This window comes from Pectinophora gossypiella, chromosome 5 (assembly GCF_024362695.1).
Source record: "Pectinophora gossypiella chromosome 5, ilPecGoss1.1, whole genome shotgun sequence".
In the NCBI taxonomy this organism is placed as follows: domain Eukaryota; kingdom Metazoa; phylum Arthropoda; class Insecta; order Lepidoptera; family Gelechiidae; genus Pectinophora; species Pectinophora gossypiella.
This window is the reverse complement of record NC_065408.1, coordinates 7,611,790-7,626,014: the sequence shown is the minus strand read 5'-3', so window position 1 is coordinate 7,626,014 and position 14,225 is coordinate 7,611,790. Positions and strand designations below refer to the sequence as shown.

The 14,225-nt window shown below is 37.0% G+C and overlaps 1 protein-coding gene across 4 annotated transcripts in view; it reads right to left on the bottom strand.

The window, feature by feature from the left end:
• LOC126366726 (cAMP-specific 3',5'-cyclic phosphodiesterase) overlaps nucleotides 1–14,225 on the bottom strand; it is a 480,018-nt gene that overhangs the window by 261,441 nt on the left and 204,352 nt on the right. For 2 of the 4 annotated variants that reach the window (XM_050009952.1, XM_050009951.1), the window contains exon 1: nucleotides 856–1,071. The exons of the other annotated variants lie outside the window; for them this stretch is intronic. The gene's annotated coding sequence lies outside the window, so the exon portion shown is untranslated. Of the gene's footprint in view, nucleotides 1–855; nucleotides 1,072–14,225 lie in introns of those variants that run through there. 4 annotated transcript variants of the gene reach the window in all.

Here is a 14,225-nt window from a genome sequence, read left to right as displayed (position 1 = left end):
ACATTACACTAAACCCCGAAATGCTCGGGATGCTAACCAGGAAGTAGGTAGATTACCTAGATAAATAAGTTTAAAAACGAAAATGAACGAGTTTCAGATAAAGTTACATTTGAAATATATTTGCCAGTAAAACTATGTCCGCGTGATGTTTAGGCCAGTGTTACGGTCTAACGCGGAATTTAAGATCGAATGATAAGGTAAGGCTCGATTGCACTTCAGCTAACTGATGCAGGATCGATTTTATAACAAGGCGTTGTTCTATAGTTCACTACCTGCATATTGACACTTAGTTGGTTTAATCTAGTAAATGGGTTTCATTACAAAATACCTACCTATATGTTTTATTAACCTGAACCTCGACAATGAAGGGCCCGTAGATAAGAGCACTTGAGTGTTCTCAACCCGGATAACGTTACCAGTGTTTTTATACCGTTCATTTCATAATGTAGGTAGGTACTAATGTACATACACATTATGATTTCATACAATATGCTACAAGTTTTTGCATCAAGGTCAGTATTAACTTGAATTCGTAAACATAAACCGGATTGAGGAGCGTACATTCAAATTCAAGTAGCAAATGAATATTTATTGACATACGACTTTTATATGAGCCGGCGTGTTGCAGTCCGCGGTGCGTTTACTGCTGGATTTCCTGCTTCGTTGGTCAAGACAAACCAAACACGTCAGACGCTAACACAACAAACACAACACGCGCCACTGATATGTAATTACGAGCGACCAGTCCAAAAATCACACATGCACACAAAAAAGGGAGGACTGTACTGTCAAGGCTATGCATTTTAACAACACATTCCATTTATGTATAATGTAAAAAGACCACTGGAATCCTACTTGAATAAACTTCACTACAAAAAATAACTTTGATTTTTGAACGATAAAAACTTAGCAACTGCGCCGTGCACGGGGCGTGCTATTTGGCGGCGCTGTAATTGCTAATCGGACGTTATCGGGAAATGTATGGTAGGTGACATTTCGTAGGCATGTGCCTGCTACAGTGTGCGGAGGGCGCGCCGCAGAGGCAGCGCGCTCGCTCGCGGTTTAGAGAGAACTGTGCGTGCGAGCGGGCCGCGGCGGATCGGACCCCGGCTCGAGCGCCAGCGGGCGCGGGAAACGCCGCACTGCTCAGCCGAGCGGAGCGGAGCCGACACGAGCCGCTCCGCTCCGCCTGGCTGGCGAGCGCACCGACCTGGATCATCCCCCACACATTAACACACTTAACATTTCTCGCTGCCCGCCATTTATCTCCTTTGTCATTTACAATGCTGACCTCGCGACCTTACTTTGTGTCGTTCGATGACGTCCCACGTTCCTCTTCATCTATGTTATCACTTAGTAAGTTTATTGGCAGCACGATAGATAATACGGAAACCTTATGATATAGAGGCTTATGGCTTATAATAAAAGTGGAACCCTGGGGTGCCAACATAGAGAAACTATGATAAGCACGATTATGACAGAGGCTTTTGCGGAGTAATGAATCCCATAATGTCATATTCCTATTTATGCATCAACTGTGTGTGAGTAATATGACGGACTTCACATATGAATGGGAAAAAAAGTAATGAATTAACCACCAACAAGTACTATTCACGTCGTTGACTTGCTAATTTGATACGTAATACTCGTCATAGTTCCGTCGCAACATAATATTCGTGTATACTTTAATTCGTGTGCAAAATCTGTGAACTGTAATTTAGTTGTTTATTTCACAACCAGAACTGTAACTGTCGCTTTTATTAGGACCATTTCGATACAGTGACGGTAATAAAAAGATCCCAGTTTATTTGTCGATATAAACGTCGAATTCAACAATGTAAGACAAGACTTTAGGAAGACGTAATTAGACGTGTTTAGATGAATTTATAAAAGCTGAAGACAGGTTGGAATGCTAACAAGAACTAAAAGAGCGCTAACAATACAAATCAGTGTTGGGTTGCCAAGTTTACGAAGTGATCGAATGATAATGACTATGACCAAGACTATGCTATAACGTTACTGCGGTGTACCGGTTATACTCTTCCTGATTTTTTTAAATATTAATAATATTAATATTACAATAAAAACACAACTTCAAATTATAGCGGTTGTATAAATATTGTGATAAAAACCAATCTTAATTACAACGAGCGAATGGCTCTTGTGATAAACGGATTTCATGCATTTCCATTTCAGGTAATTTCTTCAAAGGCCTAAAAACGGAAAGTGTCTGCGGAGGTACAACAGGTGAACCTGTCCAAATAACATTTGGGTTGTATAAAGTGGTGGATCAAGTAAACTTATAATAAAAATAAAACCTTATGTGTACTCAGTCGCTTCGCTACTTTTTTCTTTATTTTTCTTCTTATTAGGCGAATCATTTTCCCCATTTTATCTTCCGCTTTCAGCTTCTTTATTTCTATGTTCGATAAATATTATTCTTCGGCGTTTTCTCGCTGTGGTAATTAGAAATAATAATAAACAACTTTATTAAATTGCTTACGCCTTAATTACCATAATCATTAATTACTGGGTAGGTTGGATGTAAATCAAACAGATTGGCTGAATACATTTGAATAAAAAGAAGCGCAATGATACATAATTACAATAATTAGTATTATAAAACGAAGGAACCATATATATTACTTCCATAACTAGACAAAGGTACGAAGAAAATCGGAAAGTCTGTCGACATAAGCAGTTCCGCCACGATTTACTAGGGTGCATATATCGCTACACTATATGTACTTATATATAACTTTTGCCTGATGCAGAACCAATTTGACCAACATTTAACATCCTTTCCCCAGCGTCGGAGTCATGAATTCAAGTTTATTAAGTATATCGGGAGTGTAGGCCAAACTCAAATCTGTTCTGTTCAGCCTAATCGCCAGATAAACACTTCAGCTAAACTTGATTAATGTTCAACAATGATCGTAATTGTTCTAGCCATTAATCAAATTTGACATCGAGTGTCATTCGAGAGCATCCAAATATTCGAAGACTGTCTCGCAAAGTCATGGATATTTGAGCAAGGGGCTAGTAATCCAGTCGAAAACCTTCATTATTAAGACGCAATAATAATAGGGTTGCTGAGATTGGTAATCCACCTCACAGCCCACACGATAGAAGACCTTTACTATAAGGAACAATTATCTAACATGATTATTGATGTTTTAGAAGAGATCAGTTCATCATCACTAATTTAAGAGCCATGCTCTTGTCGGTGTAACATTATCCATGCTACTTTTTTCCTTTTTAAGAGATCAGTTAATCAACTGATCTCACAAAATCAGACATCAAGTCTGATTCGAAAATATCGAAATATTCATAGGCAAGGCCTTGAATATATTTTGTTCGAGACCCAGACAGGCAAGCTAGCAAATTCTTATTTTTATTAACGTTTCCTATGGCTGGAGACTGTATTTGGCATGAATTAAGACAATATTTATTACATGAGTTATTTAAGGTCAAATTGTACTAGATATTATAGCAGATAATTATTTTCGCATATCTTTTGACGTACCTATCGTTTGTAGTAGGATTTGACTTTGATCTGAAGAGTACGAGTGGCTGCCAGGACAAAAATATTTCATGATAAATTAGTGTTCATTATTTATATACCTACACTCGTAATATATTTGCGCACTTTATTTAACTTTATACTAAACGCCAGCTCGGTTTCGCGACTGGAGTAGGCATGCGTCAATTTCTTATAAAACTTCGTACAACAACATCGGTATGGCTCTGCCTATGTGTATATCGCTATATTCAACTATAAAGTATAGTAACATAACTAACTTTAGTAGTCTTTGATGAGAGTGGAAGAAGCGAAAGTGGTGTGTCAGGTTCGTAGTAAGTGAAATTCCGTGGTGAAATTCTTTGCTTACCCCAACGGGAAATGGGCGTGATCTTATATACAAGAGATCGAAGAGAGTGTGTACCTGTAATTGGTGCACATATACAAAAACTAATTTAAGACTTGCATTTTATAACTTTACAATATGTGTACAGTCATGAGCAATATAATGTACCCACTTTAGGACTCTGTCGCACTAACATATTTGACATTTAGTGAGACTTACAGTTCAAATTTGTCAAAAAAATTAATGTGACATAGTACCAAAGTGTATACATATTAATGCTCGTGACCGTCTATCGTCGATCTAAATAAATAAAATAAGATATTAGTGACATCGTAACGAAAACTTTAAGGGATGATTCAGACCATGATTCTGAGTTGATATCAAGTGGGATTTTCGTCGCAAAAGTATGGAACGGAAAATAATTTTCAAAAACACTAAAATTTTAAGGAATTTTGCGACGGAAAATTCCACTTGATATCAACTCAGAATCAACACCCTGTATGTAAGTGTAATAACATCCGATCGGCATCGCCTATCACTTGGACATAACACGAACTGTACGACATGTCGTGGATGATAAGCAGCACACAAAGTCACACAATACATACTCAAATATATCTTCTTCGATCTATACCGTGCGTGTAACGAATACTGAAGCTTTCATAAAAATGTTACAATTAACTACAGGAAAAATCTCATGTAAGTTTTGGCAGGAGCTACATATTTTTTGCTTTAACTTATACTTTTCTTTAGTGAAACACTTGAAATGCGCATGTTAGCTAATTTATTAGAAAAAAATTCAATAAAAAGTTAATACTGGGAATAGGTCTGTGTAGTAGTAGAGGCGCCTTTTTTATTCACTCTCCAAAAAGGCAGCTAATATGGCATTTAAAAATAGCTAGAGTGCGGCAGTCTAAAAAGTTGAAGCAACAGGAGTGCTGACGTCATCAGAACTCTAACTTACACAAATCCAATGAGAAAAATATAAAAGTTATAAATATGAAAGAACATTTTTTTATTACGTACGTCCTGAACAGAAACGAAAGTACAAAGTTTTAGAAGCCCTGCAGCAGAAAATATCAAAGCATGTACGAATTACGGGTAACTTTACCAGTGAATAAGAAGCTAACGCTACGATGTAACAAATGTAGCCTCTGTTTGTGATTCCATTTTCAGATGATATTTCTTAAAACAATAAAGTAGTCCAACCACAGACGTAGACTAATATAAACAAATAGACTCACAATCGCTAAGATTTTTTTCTAAGAAAGCTTCCGAACCGTATTGTAAATACGTATACATTAAGTTATATATAAGTTCGTTCCCTCAAATTAAGATGTTATGTTTGTTCAAATAAAGTGCAATATCGGCTGTGCAATATCGTCGTCGTGTCAGACGCTTTTTACAGAGATTGATTGTATAATTGTTTTACGAGGTCTCTGCTACCAACGGCATAATTTACATTCTGGAAGGCTGTGTTGATTAATATCCAAACATAAACATCCAAGTTGTAGAATCACTCCCAACAAAATTTGCCACAGACCAGTATCTTCGAAAGAAATGCTACATTAACAACGGATTTTTTTTTGTTGCTAAAGCTAAAGATACTTAAAGGGCCGTTGTGATTTAGTACGACCGAATTTAACAAAATTCACAGCAGATTTATTAAAAAACCTACATGAATATGTTTAATATGAGTCGTTCGTAACACTTGTGTCAAAAACGGCAATGTACCTAAAAATCCCTGGTTTCATCAGGGTCGAGAATTTGTTACCATTGTCACACATAGGCCCACAAAATCCCTCGACAGGGGCCGACCGAAATCCCGCAAATTATTCTTGTTTATCTAACCGAATAACGTCAACTTACCAAACGTGCATATTATGTCACGTACTGCGTTGGAGGACGCACTTACCTGAAAGAATAAATAAACACGTATTAATACAAATGTGTGTACCACAGAATTTTGACGTCATATGGAAGGAGAAATTTCATGGATTGCAGAAAAGATTATTATAAGTACAAAAATAGCAAATTTCTTTATACGAGTATTTACATCTATTGCTGTTCGATCAAATCCTGGGTATTTTAAAGAAAGGCCAGGTCAAACCCACGAGCATGCGTAAAGACTGATAAAATAGAATCGCAAGTGATGTGTCAGGATCGAAGTAAGTAGAATTCCGTGGTCTCTGCCTACCCCAACGGGAAATAGGCGTGATCTTATGTATGTACATGTATGTGTTCATATTGCATCAGAGGGAAACTTTTATGAACTGGAAAGGCCCCTAAAAGCCTTCATAAGAATATATCGCCCTTGAAATGAGCTTCCCAGTGGTGACTTTTTGTTACATCTACTCGTACTTGCTGTCTGTTAACGTATTTCATGTCAAATGAAGCTTAAGTGTTCATTCGGTTTCAAACGTTCCAATTTACAGCAAAAAACGATTTTTATTGTTACGAGATCAATTAATGTAAACATTTATTCGTTCGATATAGGTAATTCTGAAGTTTACAACAAAGTAAAAGCGTTTGTACTGACCAAGTTGACGGTTCAAATTTATGCAACCACAAATGCGATTAGGTATGCGGCTGGGAGAAGCCGATAGCAAGAAGTCCTAGTAACAAAGCTGAGTAGTAACAAAGTATTAAAAAGTTGTCGAATTTGTCGTGTCGGAGCTGGGTGCGGCGGCGAGCGTATCGACCGAGTGACGTAACACGGACCGAACCCGGACCACGACCCTGCTGTAGGTCCGGATTTAGGAATGTCTATGACACCCGCCCGGAAAACGCGCATATGTCGTAAGTACTGTTCGAACCAAATGAATAAGATTCTCTATTTTAACGCATAAAAGTTTATGTAATAATTTACCATGGCATAATGTTACTTGTCGTATTATTAGTTACGCATAGTATTAATTTGTCATAACTTTTTAAGCATAAATTTGAAACTCATAACTACTATAAGCATAATAATTAATGGCAATAATGATATATAAGCATAATTATTATAAGCATAAAAACTATACTCCGAATGAGAAAAGCTTTGGCACAACTTTTAACATTTCCGAAACTTATTTTTTCCTAGGCTGCATTTGGTTCTTGATTGTGACTTTTTATATTTTTTGACTCTATTTCATGCTGTTGGTCATCATTCAGTATACTTTTTGTGTGTAAGACCACCCCCGCCGCACCCTAACCTACTGTTATGCCTTGTAAAAATTATGACAAAACACTATCATTCTAAAAAAGAATTATGGATACCTATTTATATGCGAATCAAATTTTATACCATCAAATATTAGTCCAAAAATAAGTTATACCTAACAAACCAGTATGCTTAGATGTTATTATGGGAAAGTACTATTACGCTTAAAAACGTTATGCAAAAAGGATTATGATAATTAAAATTATGACAAAACCATTTATGCATTTTAAGAGAATCCCAATGAATAATACAAAGTAAAAGGTATCTTCTCGTACTCGTATGAGTATAATTCAACAAAGTCAGTCTAAAACGTAAGCTAAGCATATTACACTTCTTAATCTTCAAAACGGATTTAGATATTTGACCACATCTAACAATTTCTGATCAAAAAGTTAACAATATTCGATAAGAAACCCTAACGTAATATTTATCAAAATAAACTAAAACTTTAAATTTATATTTAAGGTCAACTTGAGAAGCATGACTTCATTTGATTAGATTTGAAGGAAAGTTTCGTATAATAATCAATAGTACAATATAACAAGCTTTATCACGCTATGCTTTAGGTCCCACCACTCGACAAAACATGCAACGTTCTGAGAGAAAATGCTCGTAATCGTAAATATGTTATGACCACAAAGAACTTTATTCTCTCCATCAAGTCTTGAAACAGACATTGTATTCGCACAAATCAGTTGTATGAAAGTAGGCGTATGGCACAGATTTTTGCTGTGGGCACAGGCGACACCGCTTAAATATTAACACCGAGGCCCTTAATATTACATTTAAACCCGAATTTGGCGTAAATCATACGATTCACCAGATACTATGGTGGAAAATCCCAAATAAAGCTGCGGGGATTGCTCATGATGAAGTGCTTTATAACTCGCTAGATGTACCTCCCGACAATGATAAATGGTTGTCAAAGTCAAAAAGATTTACTTTGCATACAACGAAACACTTGAATAGATTGAATAGGAAATCTGAGCTCGCTCGACACCTTTTTTATACATTTCACTCTATCATACAGCAATATCGCTTGTCTCTTTCTTTTTGAAACAAAATAGAAGATCGGGATAAAAATAAAATTCACTTATACAATCATGAGTATGTATTAATTTTTAATTGAATATTATATCCTTGCATTCAAAGTAAACGTGGAAACAAAACAATGGTTTAGATTAGAAAACTAATCAGCAAAACAAACATCAACACAATTAAATGTTGACTTTCTAGAACATTGAATTTAATTTCAGCTTTTAATTAGTTTTGTGCAGACCTATATTTTCCTTAGAGTTTTTATTCAAACTAACACACATTTGATGTTATTGAAAGAATCTCAATCATCAAATTAAACATTTGTATTTCTATTCAGAATTCTTACTTATAGAACCATTGACACAACAACGTCAACAACAGAAATACCTATTTTGATTTTTGTTCGCAATACAGAGCTAATTTTATACATTGACCCGCGGAAAATAACGTAATTCCATTCCAGCGACCTACCCTGTATGTGTTATATTCCTCCCATTCGTATAAACCAACCGTTCCCATAATCCATTCGCATTCGAGAGGCGCAAATAAAGCAGCCGAAGTATCACATGAAAAGACGCTTCGCAAATCAGTATACAATCTTGCCCGTAATAACATGAGAATAACCGTTTATCGCTTCGGAAAACTCGGCGAGAAATGGATATTTGGAATCACATGACAATTTGAATCAGTCAACCATAATTTGGTAGTTCTATTCTGTCCCTTCACAACGCTAAGCTATTACGTTCGCCTCCATTGCAGTAACTCACGCAATCCCTTGAGGACAAGCTCTGTCTATTTGGCATTACAATGTATCAATAATTTAGCATTGACCATCCACATAACAAACAGGGAACATAGACAACTTTCCATTTCAATTATTCATAACAGTGGCCCTGATCCCTGACACCACACAATTTTAATTTAAGTTATACCTGTCACTTTTTTTTCAGCCGAAAAGGAAAGGGACGAATGACTAACAGTTGTTAATTTTAAAATGAACGAGTGAACGAATAACCCAGGCGAATTAAATAGGCATCTCGCTGATATGTAACCCGTTTGAAGTGTCCTGTCAACTCAATTCTAACGGATTGTATTCCCTAAATTTTATGCCTGTCGTTTACCCGTCCTTTTCCTTTTCGGCGACTAAGAAAAGGTATAACTTAAACTAAAATTAATGGAGGCCTCATTTTCTCCTTTTGTCGGGCGAAGTAGTCTGGGCCATCTGAGACAAATGTACAATAAGTCACAAAAGTAAAAAAAAAAATCATAAAAATATCATTTAAAGTGCATGATCACCATATCGACGAGCAAATTTTGAACTTTTGATATTATATTTTGAATATTACAATGATAGTAAATAACAGTTGAGCGTTGCGTGTAATTTCAAATTGATACGTTTCTGAAACAGTACCTATACTATTACAATTGTCGTAACTCCAGTCAGAGTGACTTCTAAGTAAAGTTTTACATACTAAACAAACGCTGGCGCTGACTCAAATCACAAAGCGAATGAGCCGTGTCGCCAATGAATACATTTGTCAAATTCAAAACACACACACGCTATGTTTTAAATTAGAAGCCATTTACTATTGTTCGAGAGTAGACCACAGTCTTCACAATTATTCAAATGTATTCAGAATGCGATCATTTCCTATTCATAGTCGAAAATTGGGAAAACCATGACTGTCAATATTTCCAACATTTCAGTTCGAATTTAAAATGATAAATTTGAAAAATGGAACACGAATAATCTCCTTTACGCTGCTGATTCTCGGAGCGATACATTGAATGTTATATTTAACAATGGTATAATACACGTCAGCAGAATATTTTGTAACACAATGGATATTTGATGTAGAATTACAAACGCATCTTGTGACGTCATGCAAACGTTACTCCGACCCATAAAACAGGTCCGGCATGAAAGTGTAGTTTCACCATTCATTCCCGGAAATACATTAGTACCCAACAAGCAAGAGGAAATCTGTTTGTTGATTAAACAAACGAGTATGTTGCGTAGTAAGGCACACTCGTTTTCAGCTTGGCAGTCGTGGCGAAAAAGTGCAAGTAACGGGTACAATTTGGGGCCTTGCGAGACGAGCGGAGTCAGGTCCCGAGGGAGTCTCGCTTAATTGCTTGGCGCTCGGCCACGCCACCGCCACCGTGTCACTGGAAGCCTACATTTGTTTATCTACAAATTATCTCAGAATACCCACAAACCGTCCGCGACCCCGCCTGTTGTCATTTCCAACCTGCGCGAACCAGGTCTAATTAAACTGCGTCAAAATTATAAAGTTATGTTTATAACTTCAATTCATTTATTGGAACGTGACTGTAATGAAATAACTTTACAAACGTAAACAACACTCTCTAAGCCATTTTCACCCAACGAATACCTACTGGGCAAGGATCTCATCCCTTTCATCAAAGGAAGCATACCTAACCACGCATTTTCACTGCATACCTACTACAACAGGCAGATAATACTCAGTGATGTGCCGTTCCCGCGAATGTTCCCACTTTTGGAGACATTCCCGGTAGTAAAAAGACGCAAAACTTATGTAAAACAGCTGTATTATCTAATCTTTAGGCAGATAAGACCAGAGTACAAGAAAGAACAATGTGAAAAAGAAACGCAGCCAATGAATGTTCTTAAAGAATTTTTACAACGGGAAAATTCACACTTTGGAACATTCGCGGGGCCGGCACATCACGATCAAGTACTCAATTTCAAATGCTTGAAGATGTATCATATAATTATGTTTCAATATTGTACACTCTTGGCTAATACCAAAAATTTTACGCAGCTCCTGATATATAAGATTTGAAAATACTACTCTTGATAACCCACATAATAACCGTCGCGACTGCTATACGTTCCCTGACTTAGGATAGCGTTTCCATTTGCCATTCTACAAGCGTATCTGTGCCACGAGCATCTACAAGAAAACTGCTTTCTTTAGTACATACCTACTTCTGTATAAGGCAAATAGAACAGAGGGTATGTTTCAGCGAGCGAGCTATTATAAATGTATGCCGCCCGTTGTCTCTTCCATTCGATTATGTCCTGAACACGTGCTTACCAACGAGCGAACTCTCCCTTCACCTACTCGCTAAACTTTTGCACTTACACTTTGCACGGTTGTAGAAAGATATCTTGCATTAAGCAATTTATATAATGTTCTTCACTTTGTACAATTGTAATTTTTAGTCAAATTTATACGGCTCAAATCATATGAGACTCATCGTCAGCCCATTAACGCCCCCACTGTTGGGGCACGCGCCTTCCCTATAGATGGATAGGGAGATCGGGCCTTAAACCATCACGCGGGCCCAGTGCGGATTGATGGTTATTAACGACTAATGCAGCCGGGACCAACGGCTTAACGTGCCTTCCAAAGCACGGAGACTAATATGAGACTTTTCTTGCGTTGAAAACAAACTCAGAGTAGAATACCGAATGAAACTATCCAATAAGTTTTTTTTATAAGTAATCCAGTCTTCTTCTTTGCGAGTCGATGGCGATCGAAGCTAAATTTTTGCTGACCAATAATTGGCCACGCTTACGGCATTAGTATCATTATTAGTAATCCAGTGTGACTATGTTTAACGTAAAAATATTTTGTAGAAGCTATAACTGCATCCACGAGAGTTGTGAAGGGAATAAAAAAAGCCAATTTAAAATCTGTCGTATGGATAATAGACATAATACGTTTATTAGATACTAACGACCTCCGTGGTCCAGTGTCTGAGTGGTTTGTGATCCCTAGTTTGGTTAGGACATTACAGGCTAATCACCTGATTGTAAGATAATCTTGAATTGCAGAAGCCACGTTAGGCCGTTGATCCCGGTTACTTTTTACTGATGTAAGTGAGTAATCGTTACATGAACCATTTTAGGGGCCTTTGGCAGCTCCATCATAACCCTGACACCAGGGTGATGAGGCTGGTATTCCACTTCACAACCCATACGATAAGAAGAAGAATGTAGGTACTTAATATAATAATTATGATCTGTGTTAATACTTAAATATTACATATACTTCAAATAGATAATTACGTCTACTTTATCTGCTTTATTTAATTACGTAATAAACATTATGAGAAACGCAGTGATTTCAGCCTCGCGTACGGAAGCGCTCAAACAAACACTGATTTTCATACAAATGTTGTTTCCAAATGGTTCATTACAGTTAGGAATTTAAATACTAAAGTGCGGGTGCGTGTTGTTATCAGATAACCCATGGCTCTGCCCACCCTATAAGGAATTAACTAGGTAACGTATCTGTAAGAAAGTGTAGACCTAATAATCTTTATGTTCTGATTAATGTACTTATGCGCACATGTGCGCAAGTGAATACTTGTCGTGACGGCATTAGAGGAAATTGCTACGATATTGATATTTTCGAGATAAGTACATCCCTACACTCATATTAGTTACCTATTACTTCGCAATACGTCTTGCCCAAACTTCGCCATTCGCCGCACGATATTCCATTTCGGGAAACAATAAAACTGTGGGCTTAAGCAGATTACTAGGCCATTTTTGTAGTATTTGGTAAGTTTATTTATACACTAGAGCGCAATGGTGCTGATTTTAGGATACACCTCCGAATTTTATTTTAAGTTTTCTCGTCATTTTCTTATCTGCCGAAAAGTAATGTGACGGGTAGTTGCTAGGCTATAAATTTTTAAATCGCGTCAATTTTAGGCTGAGTTATTAAATAAAAAATACTTATCAAAATTTCAACAATGCCGTATTCACGACAGAATTAAGTGGACAGCACACGTGAAACGGGTTGCATACCACCGAGATACCTATTGGATTCTTCCGGGTTATTAGTCATTATTTCACTGTCCCTTTCCTTTTCGGCGTAATAAAATAAGGAGGTGTTTTCTGAAATCAGCACCAATGTAAATAGGTAAGTATTTTACTTATTTTAGAGCACGGCTTATTTACATTATACAGGGTGTTAGTGACATCGTAACGAAAACCTTGAGGGATGATTCAGACCATGATTCTGAATTATATCTAGTGGAATTTTCCCTCGCAAAAGTATGGAACTGAAAATAGTAAACACTCAAATTTTTCTGAATTTTCCGAACGGGAATTCCAATTGTTATCAACTCAGAATCATGGTCTGAATCATCCCCCACAGTATACGTTACGATGCCACTAACACCCAGTATTGTTTCTCTTGAGGGTAAGAAAAGCCAGTCATCGCGATCTTCGCGTATTACTTTCACCTCATCTAAATTCAACATTCCATCCACATATTCACGTGATAGAAGAATACGAATGCGATATTTCTAACCCTCTTTTGGCATTATATTTACAAATATCGTACAAGTACGTATCGATGCCGATTGCGCATTTGTAAGTAACATCATACATTAAGTAATATTGTTTGTTTTTATTGAAAGAAAAAGCCTCTTTACCAGTTATAAAATACTTTATCTAATTCACTCTAGTACTCTCGTTAACAAAATAATGTCTGTTGAACTCCCTTGTTGTAATTTTTTTTTCTCCATCGCCCCTTTCTCCGCTAATGACAACTGCTTAATGCTCCTTTGCGACAAAAAGCCACAGGATGGCGCCACAGTCGCACGATTTGTTTTTTTTTTTAAATACGATCTGATTTACGCAATCGCTAACATGATGGACATGTGAGAATACATAGAATGCTTTTACCTGCTTATATTCCCGAGCATGTTACAAAACCGACAGATAGATCGTGCCCTTTCTTATATGATATTATTACAGGTTGGACTGATCACTTGCCACCATATAGTCCATCATAGGCGTCATTGGATCTCTTATCAATTATGGCTGCAAGTTGTCTCCTAAGTACTTGTTGCTCTGGCCACTCCATTGCGCATAAAATGCTTGTATTCCCTAGGTTGGGCAGAGCCACAAGGCCGTAAGCAATTAATCAAATTAAATCAAATATTCTTTACTACACACTCGAAACATTTAAAAACATACACAAGAAAGATTAAAAACAATAAATACTGAATAAGTGCTCGTCTAGTTTGCATTACATGCAGCTTCACGGGATTTCATTGCGCGGCCGCTATCGACCGCGGTTACGTAACTGCACAATCGCGAGGTTTGC